This window comes from Chiloscyllium plagiosum, chromosome 26 (genome assembly GCF_004010195.1).
Source record: "Chiloscyllium plagiosum isolate BGI_BamShark_2017 chromosome 26, ASM401019v2, whole genome shotgun sequence".
In the NCBI taxonomy this organism is placed as follows: domain Eukaryota; kingdom Metazoa; phylum Chordata; class Chondrichthyes; order Orectolobiformes; family Hemiscylliidae; genus Chiloscyllium; species Chiloscyllium plagiosum.
The window spans coordinates 48,533,410-48,556,617 of record NC_057735.1 but is presented as its reverse complement, the minus strand read 5'-3'; the positions used below and the strand labels follow the sequence as shown (position 1 = coordinate 48,556,617).

General features: G+C 44.7%; 1 protein-coding gene across 3 annotated transcripts in view; it reads right to left on the bottom strand.

Annotated features, from left to right (window-relative positions):
- The window catches only part of LOC122563334, a 29,183-nt gene extending 27,532 nt beyond the window's left edge, over positions 1-1,651 (bottom strand). Inside the window, exon 1 of one of the 3 annotated variants that reach the window (XM_043717075.1) lies at positions 1,545-1,651. The gene's annotated coding sequence lies outside the window, so the exon portion shown is untranslated. Of the gene's footprint in view, positions 1-222; positions 346-1,066; positions 1,375-1,544 lie in introns of those variants that run through there. The other 2 variants (XM_043717076.1, XM_043717074.1) reach the window with 2 other exon arrangements.
- Positions 1,652-23,208: the final 21,557 nt, after the last annotated feature.

The window sequence follows — 23,208 nt, the reverse complement described above, 5'->3', positions numbered from 1 at the left end:
GGGTGGGGTCTATGTGAGGGAGATGTCGCGCGGGCTGTATTAAACAGGGGGCGGTTTGTGACCGTATCCCCGTGAGGGGGAGGGGAGCTCTGTGCCGCGGGCTGGCGGTTATGTCCAGGCCGTCTCCGGAGTGTTTGCGCACACCCTCGGCGCCATTACTGTCTCCCGCCGCTGCCCGTTCCGAGTCAGGGTCTGTCGGTAACACGGTGAAGCCCCGATTACCTGAGACGGCCCCCTCCCCAGGCCCCGCCGAGAGATCAGGCCCAGTCAGCGCCGCGGTTACCGGATCAGCCTCACTGCGCAAGCGCACTTGCCCTGTCGCCCTGCTGTCAATCACTGCGCAGCATCATCTGGACCCCGCCCATTTGTTCACGCCCTTTGTCAATCGCCATGAGGGGGTTGGGCGATGACACCTGTCAATCAGACTGTCTCCTGCTGTGACAGCTGTCAATCAAACCAGGGGCTGCGACAATGCAGTCCACATGCAGATTCAAGTAGGGAGCGTGCAACAGGATCCAGGGACCTCCTGCTGCTCCTCATTCCCATATCCAAGTGGACAGGAACCATTTAAGGAAGTCAGAAATTTCGAGAAACATTGTATAGCCGAGGGTTGGGATCCAGAGCACCAGACAGCAACAGGGTGAATGGGTGTATTCCCGGGGGGTGGGGGGGTGACTGGAACCTGGGACACGGATACACAAAGGGCTAACAGTTGGAAGTGAGGAATTGGACAAGAGCAGGGTCTCATGTTAGAAATTGACGGGCTTGACAAATGGAAGCCTATGCAACAACAGCTTCACACGTTTTCAACATCATAAAATGTGCGTGAGACAGTTACAAACAAAGCAAAGTCACATACTGGGGAAATGGCCCGAAGCCTGGCCAAACGGACCAGTTTACAGGCGCGTCTTAAATGGGAGGGAAAGGAAGCAAGGTGGGGATAATAAAGGATGGGATTGCAGAGCCGAGGCAAGGTAGACATAGCCAGTCAAGTCAGAGCAAAAGTTCGGTTTGGGGATCAGTTGTTCAAAGTGTCCGGATAGGAAGCAGTTCGTCACCTCCTGACCTGGTGAAAACACCGAGTAGGCTGCAGGGGAACGCGGCCATTGAGGGCCGGGTTTCCATCCAGCAGCTACCAGCCGTGCCCACCGGGTGGTGTCCACTCGTACCCCCCTCAGCCAAAGCACGGCATCCTGTCCTCGGGGGGGAAAAAAAGTCAAATGCAGGATTCAGTCCCAAGCTAAACCCAGGAGATCGCTTTTGACATCAGGACATGTAACTGCTCCATCGTGTTTACAGAGTGCGCTGTTGCATTCTTCAGGAAAGTGACTCTATTCTGTGAGTTTCAGCTCCAGTTAAAGTTGCTCCGAATTCCTTCCGGGCATAGTATTTTTTAAAAATACAGCTTTTTTTCTCTCTCTCTCTCCCCCCAGTTAAATTGCACATTTTTGTTTTGCTTGTCGTTGGATATAGCCACGTCCTAATTGTGTAAAAGCGATATTTAAAAGGCGGGACAGAAAGAGATGCATTCACTTTGTACTCACCCATGCGACGCTGCAGCCAGTGTTGCAATTGCAGCTGGCTTGGTCTATTGTTTCTGCTGCATCTTCTGCGCATTGTGGGGTGGAGCCCAACCAGGTCCCTCTGACACACGTGATTCCCCCACCCTCCCTCAACCAAATCGCCCATTAGCTCATTCACATTCAGTCGATTAGCTCCCAAATCCAATCATGCATGTTATTTCTTCGACACGCATGTTGACAGCAGCCATTGCTTGGGGAAAGAGAATGTCTCGTTCGTTTTCCAAATCTCCTCCCTGTTTCTGGCAGGCACGTTATATCCTTGACCAAATTGCTGCGCACTTTGCAATTGTAACTTAGCGAACACAGGATGGTTGCGGAATAGAAGCCCATTCGAGTCGTCCTGTCTGCGTGGGTTCTACAAGCTCTTCCATAGCTTAGTCCCCCAAGCCTTTACCTTTTTAATTCCTGAATGCCTTTATTGACTCTGCCTCCACAATATTCTCAAACAGCACTTTCCAGATCCTAGAACATAATAAGAATACAAGAAATAGAAGCAGGAGTAGACCAACAGGACTCCACTATTCAATAAGATCATGGCTGATATTTTCATGGACTCTGCTCCACTTAGCTGCTAGCTCACCATAACCCTTTATGCCTTAATTGTTCAAAATTATATCTATCTTTGCCTTAAAAACATTCAATGAGTTGGCCTCAACTGTCTTAGTGGACAGTGAATTTCACAGATTCACAATTCTTTCAGTGGAGAAGTTCCTCCTCAACTCCTCAGACCTAAATCTGCTCCCCCTTATCTAGAGGCTATGTCTCTTAGTTCGAATTTCACCCACCAGTGGAAACAACCTTCCTGCTTCTAATCTTTTCCCCTCATAACTTTATATGTTACTATAAGATCAACCCTCATTCTTCTAAATTTCAATGAGCATAGTCCCAAACTACTCAATCTCGCTTCATAAGCCAACCCGCTCAACTCTTGGATCAACCTACTGAACCTCCTCTGCACATCCTCACGTGCCTGTACATCATTTCTCAAATAAGGAGGCCAAAACTTTACACAGTACTCCAGGTGTGGCCTCACCAGCACCCTATATAGCTGCAACATAAGCTCCCTGTTTTTAAACACCAACCCTCTAGCAATGAAGGACAAAATTCCATTTGTCTTCTTAATCACTTGCTGCAACAGCAAACCAACTTTTTGTGGTTCATGCACAAGGACACCCAGGTCCATCTGCGCAGCAGCATGCTGAAAATTTTCACCATTGAAATAATAGTACATTTCGCTATTATTCCTCCCAAAATGGATGACCTCACATTTGCCAGCATTATACTCCATCGGCCAGACCCTTGCCCACTTACCGAACCTATCAATATCTCTTTGCAGACTTTCAGTCCTTTGCACACTTTGGTCTACCACTCATCTTAGTGTCATCTGCAAATTTTGGCACACTATATTTGGTCCCCAACTCTACATCTATATAAATTGTAAACAATTGCAATCCCAACACTGATCCTTGACGCACACCACCAACCAGAAAAAACAACCACTCTTTGCTTTCTGTTAGTTAACCACTCACTGCGTGAAAAGTTTTTCTTCATGTCACCATTCTTCCTTTTGCCAATTCCCTTAAATCTGTGCCCTCTGGCTCTTGATTCTTACAATATGAGCAGTTTGTCCCTATCTCATCTGACCCCACCCAATCCACTTCTATTAAATCTCCTCTGCAAGGAAAATAGTCCCAATCTCTCTGTAACTGAGTTATGTAAGTACATAGTTTGGTCACAGTGCCAGTCAGCACAAATGAAGCAAATATATAAATAATAAACTCTGCCTGGAGATCTATGAATCATGAGGGGTGAGAATGCACCGGCGGCACGGTGGCTCAGTGGTTAGCACTGCTGCCTCACAGCACCAGTCCTGGGTTTGATTCCCGCCTGTCTGTGTGGAGTTTGCACATTCTCCCTGTGTCTGAGTGGATTTCCTCCAGGTCCTCCGGTTTCCTCCCACAATCCAAAGATGTGCAGGTCAGGTGAATTGGCCATGCTAAATTGCCCACAGTGTTAGGTGCGTTAGTCAGGGGTAAATATAGGGTAGGTGAATGGGTTTGGGTAGGTTTCTCTTCAGAGGGGCAGTGTGGACTTGTTGGGCCGAAGGGCCTGTTTCCACACTGTGGAGAATCTAATCTAAACTGATGTTGGCTAACCTCTCCTGTTTTGAGTGTGATGACCTTGTGTGCTCTGAAATGCCCTATTCTTGACTCAGCTTTCATTTACTGCTGCTGTATTCTGATTTCTACCACTATAATCATTTGCTATAGTTATATTCCTTCTTGCGACCCAAGTATCTGCTTCAAAAATGCCTCGTGTCTACATGTTTCTCTTTGGAAGAGTTGGAAATTGAGGCCAACCTCTGTGTGAAAGCTGACAAAATTCAGTCTGTGCCATCTACATGATTGTCCACAATTACCTCACCAATGGTATTAGTTCATGGGACATGGCCTTAAAGGAGACAATTATATTGTTCTATGTGGGTCCATGCATACTCAAGACCCATTAGGGCTGGTAGGATCCCCTTTCTATCTTTGAGTTATTCATAACTCAGTAGATGATGATGATGATCATCATCATCATCATCATGATTGGCAGTCCCTCACAGATGAGGTTGACTCTTGTCCGTTCTCAGGATGAGTCAGGAGGGATTATACAGTATGATGGGGCAACCGTAGGCTCTACTACTCTTGGGGAAGAAGATGGTCATGGGAAGGGGTGCATGGAGCATTGATTTGCTGTTTTTGCCTAGGTTCTGCTTTTTCCCAACAAGGTGCTCAACTCCTTCCCAGATGCTCCTCCTCCACATGGGACTGTCTTGGGTCACTGATTTCCAGGTGTCAGTGAGAATGCTGCACATCACCAATGAGGCTTTGAGCATATCCCCGAATGCTTCCTGTGTCCACCTGGGGCTTGCCTGGCATTTTGGAGCTGGGAGTAATAGCATACCCATGTATGAGTTGCAAAGTTTCAGATTGAAGACCCACTCCACATCAAATATTGAGGGAATGCTGCACAGTTTTGATATACACCCTTTCAGACGAGATGTTAAACTGAAGCCCCACTGCCATCTTGGGTGATAGCAAATGATCCCATTGCAATATCTTGAAGAACAGCAGAAAAAGTCTCCTCACTATCCTGAGCAATATCTATCCCTCACCATCACACAAACAAATCTAGTTAATATTACATTGCTATTTTGGGATCTGTCAGTGCACATGTGGGTTGCTGTGTTTCCTTTGTTCTCAGTTGAACAGCAATTAAACTTCACAATTGGGTGTAAAGTGCTTTTCAGACATTTGGTGGTTGTGAAAAGTGCTATTATAAATGTAATTCTTCTAACTTTTTCCTTTGAATTGAGGACAGATTATATACGTAAGGCTAAGATTCTAACAGAGAAAATTAGGTGAATCTAATTAAGGCTTTTCGAATGATTAAACAGTTGAAAGGGTAGCTAACGACAAATTATATTTTATAGTGAGGGAGTCCAGAAGAAAACTTTGGGGCTTAGGCATTCAGTGGTGATATCAGGGAGAACTTGTCTAATTTAGTGGAAGTTAGCCGCACTCACTATCTCCATCCCAACATAAAAAAGGTACTGCCAAGGTCGGTCAAATGAAAGCTTCAAAATTCATATTAACCATTTGTTTGGAAAAGGGTATTAAAAGTTACAGAGCCAAGGCAGAAAATTGGGATGATATGCAAATAAGTAATAACCTAATTAAAACAGAGAATGGAGGAGAGAACTGAACGCCCTCATCCTATTACCATGGTCACTGATAAGCAAAGGTGAATGATGCTTGCCAGCCTTCAGTCTCAATTTATTCTTGGTTCCAGCCCACAGAAATCCAGATTTATTGAATAAAGATTCAGCATTCCCACTAGACACTAAATTCCTTCTGGCTTGTCTGTTGTCAATTGAATAATGGGAAGATCCAAGCCATCACATTTGGAAACAATGCTCCCTGCTGGAATGTACCCACTCTTTCAAATGCCCAGGACATGATGTTTTATATTTGCAATATTATTTTTGGCTGAGGTCAACTATAAACTCCAAACATTACATTTCATTCTTGTACCTTTTCCTTCAGGACAATCAGAATTAATATACAAAAAGTATAACTAATCTCCCTTATCATTACTTCCAGTTGTATTATTTATTTCATGAGTTGTGAGCATCATTGGTAAGACCAGCATGTGTTATCCATCTCTAATTACCCTTGAATTGAGTGGCTTGCTTCCCCATTTCAGAAGGCAGTTAGGACTCAGCCAAATTGTATACCTGACCAGGTAAAGATGGCAAATTTCTTAAGGCATTAGTGAACCAGTTTCGTTTTTACAACACACAATGATAGTTTTACAACTAGATTTCAATTCAGATTTGTCAATTAAATTTAAACTCCTTGATCCACCACAATGTGAATCACATTCATGTCTCCAGAACGTTAGCCTGGGCCTCAGGGTTACTTGTCCAATGACATTACCAATAAACCACTGCCTTCCCTATAAACTGTGCAACTTTACTCTCTTCTGTCCATCCTCACAGCTACCACTGTTGAAGCTTTCACCTGTGATCCATAATATTGCTATGACCAGGCAATTTCCCAGACTGCAAGCTACATAAATATTCATTTCAAATATTCAATCAATGCCCATCAAATGCTATCCTTAACCAGAACTGATAGCCCAGCTATTGTAAGTTTTTTTTTTAACAAATCACCTTATATTTTATAGCTGGTGTTAACTTTCAAATTACGTGTAGAGTTACAAATTTATACCACTACCCCGCCCTCCCTCCCCAGTCCCTGTGACTAACCTCAGTCCCTGTAATCCCTGCATACTACTCACTATTAACCCTCCCCCACAAACTGGTTGTCACTGCAGTGATCAAGTCATCAACTCATCACACAAAACCAATATACTGTACTGACAATATTGGAAATCTGAAATAACAAGAAAAAGTTGCAGAAATGCTCTGCAGGGATCAGGAAACTGAGTTTATATTTAGGTTGACGACCCTTCTCTGTTTAAATTTGATAATGGCCTTTTGGTTTTGCACTTCGGGTATTCTCTCCAGCTTTCCACCTATGACAATGAAGAGCCATGACAGAGTAGATGTTGAGAAAATGGGAATTTAGTTACACAGTAAGGGAACTTTCAATTAAATCTGAAATGTGAAGGAATTTCTTCTCTCAACGGATGTAAATGTCTATAATTCTCTACCCCAGAGATTTGTAAAGGCTGGATCACTGAGTCATAGAGATGTACAGCATGGAAACAGACCATTAGTCCAGTGTAGAAGGAATGCAGAGTGTAGAATGGAATGATTGGAAGCGGGAAAGTTGGGTTGACAGGCCCGGGAGCCAGTTAGACCTAACCATTCTCCTCATATCATAGGCCGATTAGATATCCTCAATTAATCTAATTCCATTTGCCAGCATTTGGTTTATATTCCTATAAACCTTTTCTGTTCATGGACCAATCTAGGTGCCTTTTCAATGTTGTAATTGTACCAGCCTCCAATACTTCCTCTAGCAGCTCATTCCATACACACACCTCCCTCTGCAAGGAAAAGTTGTCCATTAAGTCCCTTATATATTTTTCCCCTCTCACCTTAAACTTATGCCCTCTAGTTTTGGACTGCCCTAGTCTGGGGAAAAAAGACCTTGACTATTCACCCTATCCATGCCTCTCATGAGATTATAAACCTCTATAAGATCACTTCTTAGCCTCCGACTCTCCATGGAAAATATCACCAGCATATTCAACTTCTCTATTTAAAGCAGAAAAAGTGGTTGGTATATTGAGTAAGTGAGGACTGCAGATGCTGGAGAACAGAGCTGAAAAATGTGTTGCTGGAAAAACGCAGTAGGCCAGGCAGCATCCAAGGAGCAGGAGAATCGATGTTTCTTGCATAAGCCTCCTGAAGAAGGGCTCATGCCCAAAATGTCAATTCTCCTGCTCCTTGGATGCTGCCTGACCTGCTGCACTTTCCCAGCAACACATTTTTCAGATATATTGAGGAGTTAAGGACTATGAGGTTCTGGCATGAAAGAAGAGTTGAGGCATGGGACAGATCACCATGATGTTGGAGAATGGTGAAGCATGCTCGAGAGATTGAACTCCTGCTCTTTTTTTTATGATCTAACACAAGTTCTTTCTTGTGGTTTTCTGTTCCCCACCTCTCATTTTAGTTTGTTTAAACGGATGGCCCTTTCCAGTTTAAAACAAAGTTTTTTTTTGCACATGTATGCACCATGCAGAGTTTCTGTGACCTGTATGTGAAAGTAAGGTTTTAAAATGGTTGATTTGATTTGATTTATTATTTTCAGGTACCGGGATACAATGAAAAGCATTTTGTGCACTATCCAGACAAATCATCTTATATAGGTAATAGAACAGGATGTAAAATATGGTGTAACAGCAATAGGAAAGGTGCAGAGAAAGATCAATTCTAATACATGAGCGGTCCATAAGACCTAGGAGCCATTCGGCCCATCGAGTCCACTCAGCCATTCAATCATGGCTGATGGGCATTTCAACTCTTCTTATACCCGCATTCTTCCCGTGGCCCTTAATTCCTTGTGACATCAAGAATTTATCAATTTAGACATCTGATAATAGCAGGGAAAGAGCTGTACTTGAACATGTTGGTATATGTTTTCAAACTATGTAGCTTCCGCCCGATGGACGAGTGTAGCTGGAATGGGAGGGTATTTAATTTTGGTGGCTGCTTTCCTGAGGTTGGAGCGCCTGGACTGAGAACTACCTCCACCACCTGGAACAGGGTCGATATTTTCTAACCAACCTCTCCAACAATGTTATTACACGCCTGTATAACAGGGAGGACTTGAACCTGGGTTGTCTGCCTTAGAACTCGCTACATTATCACCGCGCCACAAAAGCGTCGGCGTGTTCCCCAAAATCCAGCAATTTCAAACTCCCCAAATTGCCAATCACGGAAAGGGAGGATTGTGTGTGAAGGGAGGAAATGGTGTATTATGGAGGGCAGATCTCTGTTGAAATTACCTCCCTGGAGTGTAGAGGGAATGCAAAGTGCAGAATGGAACAGCAAAGTTGGGTTGACAGACCAGGGCAGCCAGTTAGATCTAACTGTTCTCATCATATCATAGGCAAAAGCAGTCTCAGCAAGAATCTGTGAAAGGGACCAGACGTGGTTGGCTAATTGACCAGGCAAAAGTGAGGACTGCAGATGCTGAAATCCAGAGTTTTAGACACTTCCCTAACATTCCGGGAGAACCTCTTGAAGCGATCAAATACAATGCGAAGGTGGAACATTATAGATGGGTTCAGGACCATAGAGCATCTAAATCGCCTGCTACCCGCTGCAGTACTTGGGTGAAATACTCCGTGACATCAATTCCAGTTTGTATCCGTCTCTCCCAGTTTCAGCTTGCAGAGCTGCCGTCCACAATAACCTCTGGTAACCCTCTGTCCACGACACGGCCCGCTCCTTCCCTGCCTGTGACCCCCGTTCCTGATGTGGAGCCCAGCTCCCCTTCAGCGCTGCACCGATTTCCCTTCCACCTGAGCTCTGCTGAACTGCCCACTTTGGGCCGTCTCTCCTCTATCATTGCTGCCCCTTAGTTGTTCACCAGTCCAACCCGTGAGCGTTGTAGAGCTGGTGCAGGGAGCGTGAGGATGTGAGGTTTACCTGCAGTCCGTATTGGGACCCAAGTAGTGACAATTAACCTGGGAGAGGTAATCAGACACGGTTTCGGTGAACGGGAGAACACAGCAAGGTTTTGCACTGTCGCTAACATTCACTCGGGAGACAGGGTAGTTTACCTTCGAATAGAGGAGGCCGAAGGAGTACCTTAACATGATGAGGGGCGTAGAGAAGGCAACTAGAAGACCTGTCTTCTCCTAGCAGGGATCGGGGCACAGAGTTGGAGAGACGTGAGGAAAATCTTTCTCACCCAAGCGGTGCCTGGAATTCACCGCCCGGCTTGATGTTGAGGTGGAAACTCTCAACTCATTTTAAAGGAATCTGGATCTGCTCAGAAACATTGGAACATTGAAAGGTTACATAAGACATAGGAGCAGAAATTAGGCCATTCAGCCCATCGAATCTGCTCCGCCATTCAATCATGGCTGATAAGTTTCTCAACCCCATTCTCCCGTTTTCTCCCAGTGACCTTTGATGCCCTTCACAATCTTAAATATACTCGCTGACCTGGCCTCCACAGCCTTCTGTGGCAGTGAATTCCATAGATTCCCCACTCTCTGGCTGAAAGTGTTTCTCCTGATCTCAATTCCAAAAGGTCTTCCCTTTACTCTAAGGCTGTGCCCTGGGGTCCTAGTCTCTCCTACCAATGGAAACATCTTCCTAACATCTACTCTGTCCAGATCATTCAGTATCCTGTAAGTTTCAATTAGTTCCCTGCATCCTTCTAAACTCTAAGATTTACAGACTAGGAGCTGGAAGGTCAGATTAGAGTGGTCAGTTTCTTTTTTGTTTTGGCTAGTGATGACAGCACATGCTTTTAAATCTTGCATCCACCATTTTCTCTGGCACTTCATTCCACACAGGAATCACACTCTGTGTAAAAAAATTGCCCTTCATGTCTTGAGGGACAATATTATGGATATTGCAATATTATGGATATTATGGTCATAGCAATATTATGGATCACAGATGAAAGCTTCACCAGTGGTAGCTGTGAGAGTGGACAGAAGAGAGTAAGGTAGTACAGTTTATAGGGAAGGCAGTAGCGTAGTGGTAATGTCATTGGACAAGCAACCCTGAGGCCCAGGCTAATGTCTTCATTTAAAAATAAGATGTTTAAATCTTTCTCCTCTCACCAGAAAAAAATGTCCCTTAGTTTTGAACTTCCCCACCCTGATCTGCTAATAGTTCTATTCACAAACTGTAAGATAAATAGAAATGTTTGGAATTTCAAGATTAAAAAGACACTCTGAAAAGTCACATCCAGAGAGAAAATGTCAAAATTTCAACCATTTGATCAGGGCTGATTAGCTGCAGAGATTTCTTCCAAAAGGACAAAGTGGAGGGCAGCAGAAAGTAGGGTTGACCTAAGTATATTTAGATGATGGAGGTTACAGTGGAGTTGTAGGTGTGTCTCAGTAGATGTGTGAGGATGTGCAAGACAATCAATTCTTCAATGTATAATTTCAGTTACATCACACTGCAAATTTTTGCTATAAATTCTGTGTTACGATCGAGCCCTCCACAATCACCTGATGAAGGAGCGTTGCTCCGAAAGCTAGTGTGCTTCCAATTAAACCTGTTGGACTATAACCTGGTGTTGTGTGATTTTTAACCAAGTCAACTAAGAGTGACATACCATGACAAGAGATCTCCTGGCAGGGTGAACTCCAAGTAACAGCAGAAACTGATCAGTCTTTGTCATTGCAAAGAAACCCAATCTTCATCCTGTTCCTGGGTAGTGGGGTGTTACCAAGTATACACCTTATGATTGTTTCATTCCACAATTCTGGTCACCTTCCTATCGGAAGGATGTTGTGAAACTTGAGAGGGTTCAGAAAAGACTTACAAGGATGTTGGAGGGTTTGAGCTATAAGGAGAAGCTGAATAGGCTGGTGCTATTTTCCATGGGCGTTGGAGGCTGAGGCGTGGCCGTATAGAGGTGTACAAAATCATGAGTGGCATGGATAGGCTAAATAGACAAGGGCTTTTCCCTGGAGTGGGGGAATCCAGACCTAGAGGGGATTGGTTTAGGGTGAGAGGGGAAAGATATAAAAAGGACCTAAGGGGTAATGTTTTCATGCAGGTGCGTGTATGGAAGGAGCTGTCAGAAGAAGTGGTGGAGGCTGGTACAATTACAACATTTAAAAAGCAACTGGATGGGTATATGAATAGGAAGGGTTTAGAGAAATATGGGCCAAATGTTGGCAAATGGGACTAGATTAATTTAGGACATCTGGTCAGCATGGATGAGTTGGACTGAAGGATCTGTTTCCATGCTGTACACCTCTATGACTCTATTAGGTCCTTGTTAACTTTATTGGAGAGAAATAAAATAAGTAGTGGAAGGACTTTGCCTCTATTTCCCTTTACACACCCACAGGTAGTTCATAGAATTGCAGGTTTGCTTAACAAACGAATTGCTGTTTATTATCTGATCTTGGAAAATGTGTGTGTTACTGGCTAGGGACAGAATATATGGCCCATCCCACAGAAGGAACAATGATATAGTTCAAGAAGAACAACAAGGAAAGTACAATATTGTTCGATTTTGTAAGTGGGTAAATATCTGGCAAATGGGGTGTAATGGTCTCACCGGTGCCCTACATTACTTTTCTTGTATTCATCAAACTTCCTATCCCACACCTCAGATTAGCCAATAGTTTAAACGGTTAGCTCATCTCAGGTGTTGTCCCAGGAAGCAAATTATTTTTTTTCAAAGGGTTGAGCTGAAAAACAATTGAGGGTTATTTCTTGATTTTCACGGACTACCTTTTGGTTTAGATGGTTCTCTTTTCATTGTCAGTTACACATTCACTAAGAGATGCAGGGTACAATACCTATTTGCTATCATGCCTGCGGTGCTATAATACCTTCTGTATTTGTGTTGATGTATGGGATATTTGAACCCACATAAAGGCAGAATTATAAGAATCCATTAACATCTTCAATAATTATCAAGCGTTTATTAAACTTAAAGCCATGCCACACAAAGGTAACATTAATTTCCTAGACACCACAGTGTTTAAATTAGCACATGAAAATAGGCACAAACTATTAACCAAAGTTAGTTTCAAAATAACTGACTCAAACATAAATGTGAAAAAGAAACATCAACTTAATCGTCCTTTCACAAATTGTTGAGGTCACAGCTAATGTGTTGCCATTTTTTTCTATTCACTCATAGGTGTCACTGGCTGGGGGTCCCTAGTTGCCGTTGAGAAGGTGGTGTTGAGTTGCTTTCTTGAACTGCTGCAGTCCATGTGCAGGGTCAACTGTGGTTGTATGCGTGGTTGACCCACAATGCCTTTAAGGAGGGAGTTCCAGATTTTGACCCAGTGACCATGAAAGAATAGTGATATATTTCCAAGTCAGGATGGCCTGTGGCTTAGCAGTAGTAATATTCTTATGTATCTGCTGCCCTTGTTCTTCAAGATGGAAGTGTCATGAGTTTGGAAGGTTCTGTCTGAGGATTTTTGGTGAATGTCTGCAGTGCATCTAGTAGATCGTACACACTGCTGTTGCTGAGCATTGGTGGTGGAGGGAGTGGATGTTTGTGGATGTGATGCCAAACAAGCAGATGTTTTGTTCTGGATGGTGTCAAGCTTCTTGAGAGTCGTTGGAGCTGCACCTATCCAGGCAAGCTGGGACCCCTGACTTGTGCCTTGGAGATGGTGTACAGACTTTGGGGAGTCAGGAGGAGACTAACTTACCACTGTATGCATAGCCTCTGACTCACTCTTGTAGCCACTGCATTAATGTGGTGAGTCCAGTTGAGTTTCAGGTCAATGGTCACCCCAAGGATGTTGATAGTAGAGGGTTCAATGATGGTAACATCATTGAATGAAAAGTTGGCAGTGGTTAGATTGTTTCTTATTGGTGATGGTCATAGCCTAGCATTTGTGTGGTGTGAATGTTACTTGTAACTTGTTAGCCCAAGCCTGGATATTGTCCAGATCTTGCTATGTTTCCTCATGGACTGCTTTAGTATCTGAGGAGTCATGAATGGTGCTGATCATTGTGCAATCATCAGCAAACATGCCCACTTCTGACCTTATGATGGAGGGTAGGTCATTGATGAAGTAGCTGAACATGGGTGGCCAGGACACTATCCTGAGGAACCCCTGCAGAGATGTGCTGGAGCTGAGATGACTGACCTCCAACAACCACAACCATTCTCCTATGTGCCAGGCATGGCTCCAACTAGCCTTCTGATACCTATTGTACATTCAGAAAACTGGAATATTTTAATCAGGCAGCTACTATATGATCTATTGTATCTCAAATCTCACACTCACATTTAAATTTAACAATTGACATAGTGTTCATTACAACAAAAAATCTAAAATAAAAATAAAAAAATCTACAAAAAGAACTACTTCAGTCAATGCTACACAAATTTTTCCCACTGTAACCCCATTTCAAGGCTAGAAATGAAGTGAGAATTGTAACCCCTTGGTGAGTGGCAGAGAGGGAGAAAGGACCAATGAGAGCACGGGGAGGAGATTTGTTTCCACCTTGGAGCTCATTACACCAAAATCTCAGCCACATTCCAATCTCATTTTGAAAAGCCTTCAACTACGTTTTCCCTCAGAAAGTAGCTCTTCAATTTATTCAGCCTTAAGAAAGAGATTCCACATTTACTTGCAAGCAATTCACTGTTTCAGTAATCATTCCTGGCTCCTGTTTCATTTAATAAATGTTTGACTACTTTAAAACACTTTCTTCAGTTTGCAAATCCCCTCTCTCCATTCTCTTTAACTTCCTTCTTCTCCCCTACTCTTTGGAGTCTCATTCACACACCCCCTTTGCAGCTTCCCTTTCTCCAGCACTTGCAGCCTTACCTTTGCAGTCTGCCCCTCCTCCCTTGCAGCTTCTTCCTCAATCCTCTTGTAGCTTCCCTCCATTCCCCTAAGTCAGCCTTTCTCCCAACCCCTTTACCCTCCTTCTTCCCCATTTGTAGACTTCCTCTCTGCACCTCACATAAAGCCTCAGTTTCTGCCTGCCATTCTTGCCTCCCTCTCCTTTCCTTACCCCCAGCCTGGTAATTCCTGATTGGTCACCCTCATCATTAATATTTCCTGGCTGTTTGTGGTTTTGGTGGGGGGGAGGGTAAATTCATCCTCCTCCCTCGTGCATTTGGAATTCCAAGTTGTCTCTCTTACCTTTAAATCTGTTGGCATCACCTGTTGATTCAGATGTTGTCAATGGGGAGTGGCCTGAAGATAAGAAGAGGCATCACCCATTAGCAACACACATTGATTCAAAAAACTCACTCTTGACTCCACCAGCTTTGCAAAGTACTTTCCCATCTCTAACCTCCCTTTCCTCTCTAAAGTCCTTGAAGTTGTGAGAGCATGGAATGCGTTGCCAGCAGCAGTTGTGGAAGCAAGGTCATTGGGGACATTTAAGAGACTACTGGACATGCATATGGTCACAGAAATTTGAGGGTGCATACATGAGGATCAGTGGTCGGCACAAATCATGGGCTGAAGGGCCTGTTCTGTGTTGTACTGTTCTATGTTCTATGTTCTAAGTTTTAGCCTCCCAAATCTAATCCCATCTTTTCTGGTGCTCCACATATGAATCCATCCAATGAGGTGTCTGGCCGCAGCCACAGCACTGAAAGAGCTCTTCTCAGAGTCACAACTGACAGCGTGTGTGTGTGTGTTAGAGAGAGAGACAACTGTGAACTTTATTTCTTTATTTTTCTCAACTTGACACCGATATTAGTAATATTATAATGCTTCAGTGTTACAATTAGAAAAACAAAATACCGGATGAGTGCCCTTTGTTTTGAGTTCACAACTTAAACAGGATATTAATCAGACTATTGACTCCAACTTTACACGAGCTTCTTGATGTACACTCGGTCGAATTTTTAATGTCAAGGGCTGTCACTCTCACCTCATCTCTGAAATTCAGCTCTTTCATCCACGTTTGACCCAAGGCTGTAATGACATCAGGAGCTGGGTGACTCTGGTGGAACCTAAACTGTGCGTTACTGAGGAGGTGCTGCTTGAGAGCTCTGTTGATGGCACCATCTATTATTTTACAGCTGCTTCAGCCAGACAGTGGTAGGCCTCAGAGCAGTGGAGGCCAGAACATTAAATGTCTTCAAGGCAGAGATTGATAAATTCTTGACCTTGCAAGGAATTAAGGGATACAGGGAGAGTGTGGGTAAGTGGAATTGAAACGCCCATCAGCCATAATTAAATAGTAGAGAGGACTCAATAGCTTAATGGCCTTACTTCCACTCCTATGTCTTATGATTGAGAGTAGACTGATAGGGTGGTAATTGACTGGGTTGGATTTGTCCTGTGTTTTGCTTACAGGATAATTTTCCATATTGTCAGGTAGATGTCAGTATTGTAACTGTGCTGTAAAAGTTTGGTTAGTTCTGAAGCACAAGACTACAGTATGATTGCTGGAATGTGGTCAGGGCCTATAGCTTTGCAGTATACAGGGATTCCACCCATTTCTTGATATCATGTGGAATGAATAGAATTGGATGAAGACTAGTATCTGTATCTCTGGAGGAGACTGAGATGGATCATTCAATTGGAACTTCTGGCTACAGACTTGAAAGTGCCCCAGGCTTATCTTTTGCACTGATGAGCTGGGTTCTGTGGTGTACTGTATATGTTGGCACCTGTACTGTGCCTGCTTTAGGGATTAAAAGATGTTGTCCTGATTATGTTGAAATGTTGCCAGGTGATTTTAGAAATTTTTCTTTTTAAACAAATTACTTTTTGAGTTCATCAAAGACTCATGGTGAAGTCTACTGTATTCTAGATAGTGATACAAAAGGAAACAACTGGCATTTCTGGTGATTAAATCTTAACATTTGTAACAATGGGGTAACTTGTGAAGCAGAGTTGAAAAATGTGGTGCTGGAAAAACACTTGTGAAGCAGTGGGCCATGATCATCAACACATTCCTTTGGTCACAGCACTAACATATCTTCCACCAGTTCTGATTCAAGGTCACTGACCCGAAAGGTTAACTCTGTTGCTCTCCACACAGGCACCTTCCAGGGTTTTGTTTTGTTTTAGTTTTATATGTTTTTAAAACAAAATGAGACCATTGTGAACAATTTCACTTTATGGGGGGGGGGGGGGGGGGGGGGTGTATGGGGGGGTGAGGGGGTAGCTTCACTGGGAAACAAAGCTTCTGAAGTAGGCTTTCTTCCCTCGGTTGGCTGAAGAGGTGAGGGTGGGAGAAACGACGCTCAATATTGCACGGCTCTGATTCACTGCCATGAACATTAAACGTGAAGCTCTCTGGCTTCCTCTAAACGGGTTAACATTGCCTCGGGTGAAGTCATTGTTGCTTGAAAAGGAACACGCTCCGCTTGAGGGAACAATAAGAATTTGAAACAGTGTCAATCAGGGCCAGAACACCCTGAACTCAAGTCGCTACTCTGAGGTATTACATTTAAGAACCACCCCACACCAGGTTATAGTCCGACAGGTTTATTTGGAAGCACTAGCTTTCAGAGCGCAGCTCCTTCATCAGGTAGCTGTGGAGGTTAAGATCACAGCTGCCTGATGAAGGAGCGTCGCTCCGAAAGCTAGTGTGCTTCCAATTAAACCTGTCGGACTATAACCTGCTGTTGTGTGATTTTTAACTTTGTCCCCCCCAGTCCAACACCGGCACCTCCACGTCCTGAGGTATTAATGAACCGTCAACTGACTTGCCACTGTGCCAGGGATCAGGAACATTGACCTTGTTGGCTCTCAGTCTGTCTCTGGGTTGTAATTGTACAAAGTTGGCGGCGGAAACTAGCTAAGTGTGATTCAGAAGTGGCCATGGGTCAAACAAAAATTTCTCCTAAAAGACTCAGATATTGCCTCCCTCTCTATAAATCTGAATGGATTCAGCATCCAACGATCTTCCCCACTCTGTTGATATCTCTCACTGGGTTTGAGGGAAGGCCCTCCGAGCCTCTCTCGCCTTTCGGTTAGATCCTGGATGTTCTGCGAAGGGGAACATGTCCCGCCGTCTCAAAAGACAGCAGTAACACACAGCATCTCTGCAATAATCTCAGCAGAAATTACTGGAGAAATCCAGCAGGTCTGGTAGCATCGCTGGAGAGAGAAACAGAGTTAATGTTTTGTGCAACCTGTAAAGACCACTCGCCCACTGTACCTGTATGGAGGCTCTGAAGAGGTCCCACACCCCTAGTAATCCCTTTTTAAAAACTTTTTGTTCAGCTAACCACTGTCCCCTCGAAAATGATCTATTTCTGTGACTCTTTCAGGTCGTGCAAACCCGATTATAACCATCTTGCAATGCTTTCCCGAAATTCCACTGAAACTCAACAATAAAGCAGAGCTTTATCAGAATGTTGCCAGAACTGGAAAGCTGGTGCTATGCGGAAAGAGCAACCAAGTTGGGCTTTCTCTATTTGGAGTAGACCATATTGAAGGGAGAATCTGGTTGGAGGTTTTGAGAGATTTAGATAGCGTGAATGGCAAGGAACTATTTCCCTTAGCAGACTAGGAGGATTAGATTTAAAGTGATATGATGTTGTTAAACTGGAAAAGGTACAGAAAAAAATTGTAAGCACGTTGCCAGAATTGGAGGCTTTGAGTTATACAGAGGGATTGGATAGGCTGGGACTTTTTTCCCTGCAGCATCAGAGGCTGAACGGTGACATATTAAGAAGTTTATTAAATCATAGAGTCATAGAGATGTACAGCATGGAACAGACCCTTCAGTCCAACCAGATATCCCAAACTAATCTAGTCCCACCTGCCAGCACCTGGCCCATATCCCTCCAAACCCTTCCTATTCATATACCCATCCAAATGCCTTTTAAATGTTTCAATTCTACTAATCTGCACCACTTCCTCTGGCAGCCCATTCTGCATATGCACCACTCTCTGCGTGAAAACATTGTCACTTAGATCTCTTTTATACCTTTCCCCTCTAATCCTATACCTATGCCCTCTAGTTCTGAACTCCCCCACCCAGGGAAAAGACCTTTTCTACTTAACTTATCCATGCCCCCTCATGATTTTATAAACCTCTATAAGGTCACCCCTCAGCCTCCGACACTCCAGGGAAAACAGCCCTAGCCTATTCAACCTCTCCCTATACCTCAAATTATGATTAGATGATTCCCTACAGTGTAGAAACAGGCCCTTCAGCCCAACAAGTCCATACCGACCCTCCAAAGAGTAACCCACTTAGACCCATTCCCTACCCTATATTTACCCCTGACTAACACACCTAACACTTCGGGCAATTTATCATGGCCAATTCACCTAACCTGCACAACTTTGGACTGTGGGAGGAAACCGGAGCACCCGGAGGAAACCCACGCAGACACAGGGAGAATGTGCAAACTCCATACAGACAGTCGCCTGAGTTGGAATTGAACCCTAGTGCTGTGAGGCAGCAGTGCTAACCACTGAGCCACCGTGGCGCCCCAAATCCTCCAACCCTGGCAACATCCTTGTAAATTTTTTCTGAACCCTTTCAAGTTTCACAACATCCTTCCGATAGGAAGGAGACCAGAATTGCATATGCAATATTCCAGAAATGGTTTCAGCAATGTCCTGTATAGCTGCACCATGACCTCCCAACTCCTGTACTCAATACTCTGACTAATAAAGGAAAGCACACCAAACGCCTTCACTATCCTATCTACCTGCGACTCCACTTTCAAGGAGCTATGAACCTGCACTCCAAGGTCTCTTTGTTCAGCAACACTCCCTAGGACCTTACCATTAAGTGTATAATTCCTGCTAAGATTTGCTTTCCCAAAATGCAGCACCCCACATTTATCTAAATTCCATCTGCCACTCCTCAGCCCATTGGCTCATCTGACCAAGATCCCATTGTACTCTGATGTAACCTTCTTCGCTGTCCACTACACCTCCAATTTTGGTATCATCTGCAAACTTACTAACGGTACCTCTTAAACTCACATCCAAATCATTTATATAAATGACCAAAAGTAGTGGACCCAGCACCAATCCTTGTGGTACTCCACTGGTCACAGTGAAAAACAACCCTCCACCACCACCCTCTGTCCTCTACCTTTGAGCCAGTTCTGCATCCAAATGGCTAGTTCTCCCTGTATTCCATGAGGTCTAACCTTGCTAATCAGTCTCCCATTGGGAACCTTGCTGAAAGCCAAACTGAAGTCCACATAGATCACATCTACTGCTCTACCCTCTTCAATCCTCTTTGTTACTTCTTCAAAAAACTCAATCAGGTTTGTGAGACATGATGTCCCACGCACAAAGCCATGTTGACTATCCCTAATCAGTCCTTGCCTTTACAAATACATGTACATCCTGTCCCTCAGGATTCCCTCCAACAACTTGCCCACCACCGATATCAGACTCACTGGTCTGTAGTTCCCTGACTTGTCCTTACCATCTTAAATAGTGGCACCACGTTAGCCAACCTCTGGAATGAGAGGCATAGATAAGGCAAATAGCCAAGGTGGGGGAGTCCAAACCTAGGTATTCAAGGTGAGAAGGGAAAGATTTAAAAGGGACCTGAGGACAACTTTTTCATGCACATGATGTGTATGGAACAAGCTGCCAGAGGAAGTAGCAGAGGTGGGTATAGTTACAACATTTAAAAGACTTTTGGATGAGTACATGAATAGGAAGGGTTTCGAGGGATATGGGCCAAATGCATGCAAATGGGACTAATTCAGTTTGGCATACCTAGTGGCATGGACAAATTGGACTGAAGGGTCTGTTTCTATGCTGTACAACTCTATGGTCAGATGGGCTGAACAGTGGCAAATAGAATTTCATCCTGAAAAATGTGAGGTAATTCATTTAGGGAGAACTAACAAGGCAGGGGAGTACACATTTACTTGTGGGACCTTTGGAAGTACAGAGGATCAGATAGACCTCGAGTGCATATCCATAGATCCTTGACAGTAACAGGACAGGTACGTAAGGTGGATAAAAGGCATATAGAGACATGCATTTATTAATCAAGATATTGAATACAAGAGCAAGGAGATTATGATGGAGCTGGATATAATGTTAGTTAGGTTAGAGCTGAAGTACTGTGTGCAGATCTGGTCACCACACTATAGCAGGAATGAGGCTTGTGGGCCAGGGGGACTGAGAGATAAATGGGAGGGGAGTGGGGCTGGGGGGGAAGGTAGCTGGGAATGTGATAGGTAGATGAAGGTGGGGGGAAAGGTGATAGGTTGGAGAGGAGGACGGAGCGGATAGGTGGGAAGAAGGGCTTATGCCCGAAACGTCAATTCTCCTGCTCCTCGAATGCTGCCTGCCCTGCTGCGCTTTTCCAGCAACACACTTTTCAACTATAGCAGGGATGTGATTGCACTGGAGAGGGTGCAGTTGTGATTCACCAGGTATAGCCTGGGTCAAAGTGATCAGCTCTGAAGAGAAAATAGGAGAAAGAGAGGACTACAGATGCTGGAGATCAGTGTCAAGGGTGTGGTGCTGGAAAACTACAGCAGATCAGGCAGCATCTGAGGAGCAGGAGATTCGGTGTTTTGGGTATAAGCCCTTCATCAGGAATTGGGAGGGGGAAGGGAGGTGGGGGGGAAAGGTGATAGGTTGGAGAGGAGAGGAGGATGGAGTGGATAGGTGGTAAGGAAGTTGGAAAATTCAAGAGGGCAGTGCCAAGTTGGAGTGCTTGGGACTGGCATAAGGTGGGGGTAGGGGAAATTAGGAAACTGGTGAAATTCACATTGATTCCGTGTGGTTGCAGGGTCCCAAGGCAGAAGGTAAGATGTTCTTCCTCCAGGCATCGGGTGGTTAGGGTTTGGCGATGGAGGAGGCCCAGGAACTGCATGTCCTTGACGGAATGGGAGGGGAGTTATGTGTTCAGCCACAGGGTGGTGGGATTGGTTGGTGTGAGTGTCCCAGAGATGTTCCCTGAAACGATGTCCTTTCTCCCCGATGTAGTGGAGACCACATCGTGTGCAACGGATACAGTGGATGAGTTGTGTGGATGTACAGGTAAATTTCTGTCAGATGTGGAAGGATCCTTTTAGGGCCTTGGATGGAGGTGAGGTGGCAGGTGTGAATGTAGGTTTTACACTTTTTGGGGTGGCAGGGGAGTGGATATGGGCTGGTAGGGGGGGTGTGGATCTGACAATGGAGTTGTGGAGGGAATGGTCTGACCAAAATGCAGATAGGAAGAGAAAATGGACAGACTGGCAATGTTTCCCTTGGAGCACACAAGGCTGAGGGGGATCTGATTGAGATGTACAAAGTTCCAAGTGGTACGGGTAGGATAACTGGGGAAATCCTGTTCCCTTTCATGGAAGGGTCAATAACTAGGAGGCAAAGTTTTAAGGTATAGGAGATTTAGAGAGGATTTAAGTGGTAATAATCACCCAGAGAGGGCAGTGGGTATCTGGAACTCAGTGCCTTAAAGTGTGAGAGATGCAGGAAACCTCTGGTTTAAGAGCTGCTTTGATGAGCAGTTGAAACACCAGATCCTATAAAGTTTCTTGTCACGCAATGGGAGTGTCCCTGCCTCTGAGCTGGAGCGGGGGCGGGGGGAGCTGGGTTCAAACTTTTGCTCTAGAGGTGTGTGATAACATTGCTGAACAGGTTAATTAGAAACACGCCTAAAATACCTAGCATATAAGGCTATGGGCCAAATGCTGGAGAAAATGGGATTAGAATAAAGGCCAAATAGCCTCTTTCTGTGCTGTAAAAACTCTTATGACTCTCAGAATTCCAGGAGGTATGAGGATTTTGTTTTCAGCTTTGAGGGTAGTTGAGGCATTCACCCCGCCCAATCCATCAAGGAGACGTTTGCATAGGTATCTAAACCTGGCTTGGGCATAGCGACCACTTCCTGTGCCATCTAAATATAACTGAGGAGCAGAAATGTGCAGGGAGGGGGCTGCGGAAGGTGCAGCGCGAAATTGCTCCTGAGGCCGGTTAGCAAGGGCACGATGGGCCGAACGACCTTCCCCTGTGGTCGAACCCTGGAAGCTGAACGATGCAGCTGTGGCAGCCCCGAGGCTGTTTGTGAAGTGTTCCTCCCCTTGCACATGGTGTTGACAGCGTCACTGAGCAGCTGAGCTTTGAGCTCCCCGGAGTAGGGGCTCTGTGCAATGCCGGCAGCCAGTTCACATGACCAGCTCGCAAACCGCAAGCCTTCTTCCTGCCTGCACTGTGCAGACTTCAAATTCACTGCTGACGCTTGCTCAGGCCCCTCACAGTCGAGAAACATTACTGCCTCTCTGTGTTCAGTTGGCGGAGCAAAGCACAAGAAAGAATTTCATTTCCGTAGCGCCTTTCACGACCCCAGGAAGCGCTTTAGCATCCGGCCCGGTCCTTTCTGAAAGCTGCCGGTTGAGGTTGCTGTCCCACCTATAAATAGTGCAAGTGGAACCATTTACTGGCGCCGGAAGATGGGCCTCGTTGTAATGTTCTGGGACGACAGAAGGCTTTTGCAAAGCTGTGCTCCAGTCAGCCTGGAGGGATTCACATCATCATCACAGGCTCTTCCCCCACTCTCACTGCGCTGTTACGTAAGTCGATTTGCAATAACCACACTTCCCTCTCCACTGAACTCATCTTCAATCAGTCAGAGGGCAGTGACTTTCCTTTGAGAATTGGGATATCAACAGAGAGGGGCAAGAGCAAATTGCCACACTTCATCCAGCACATCCCTGAATATGTGGAAGGCTGACATAGACAGGTTTTTAATCAGTAAGGCAATCAAGGGTTATCTCTATAAAAGGCAGGAAATGGAGTTGAGGATTATCGAAACAACCATGATCTCTTTGAAAGGCAGAAGAGACTCAATGGGCTGAATGGCCTTTTTCTACTCCTATGTCTCAAGGTCTTGTATTGGAGGCGGATTGGGCTGGCATGCTGTATTGTACTGTACTGAGAGTGAACCAAGGGATCTACAACAGACCAAACCATTCCCTTGCTTTCTCTGGGATTGAACAACTCC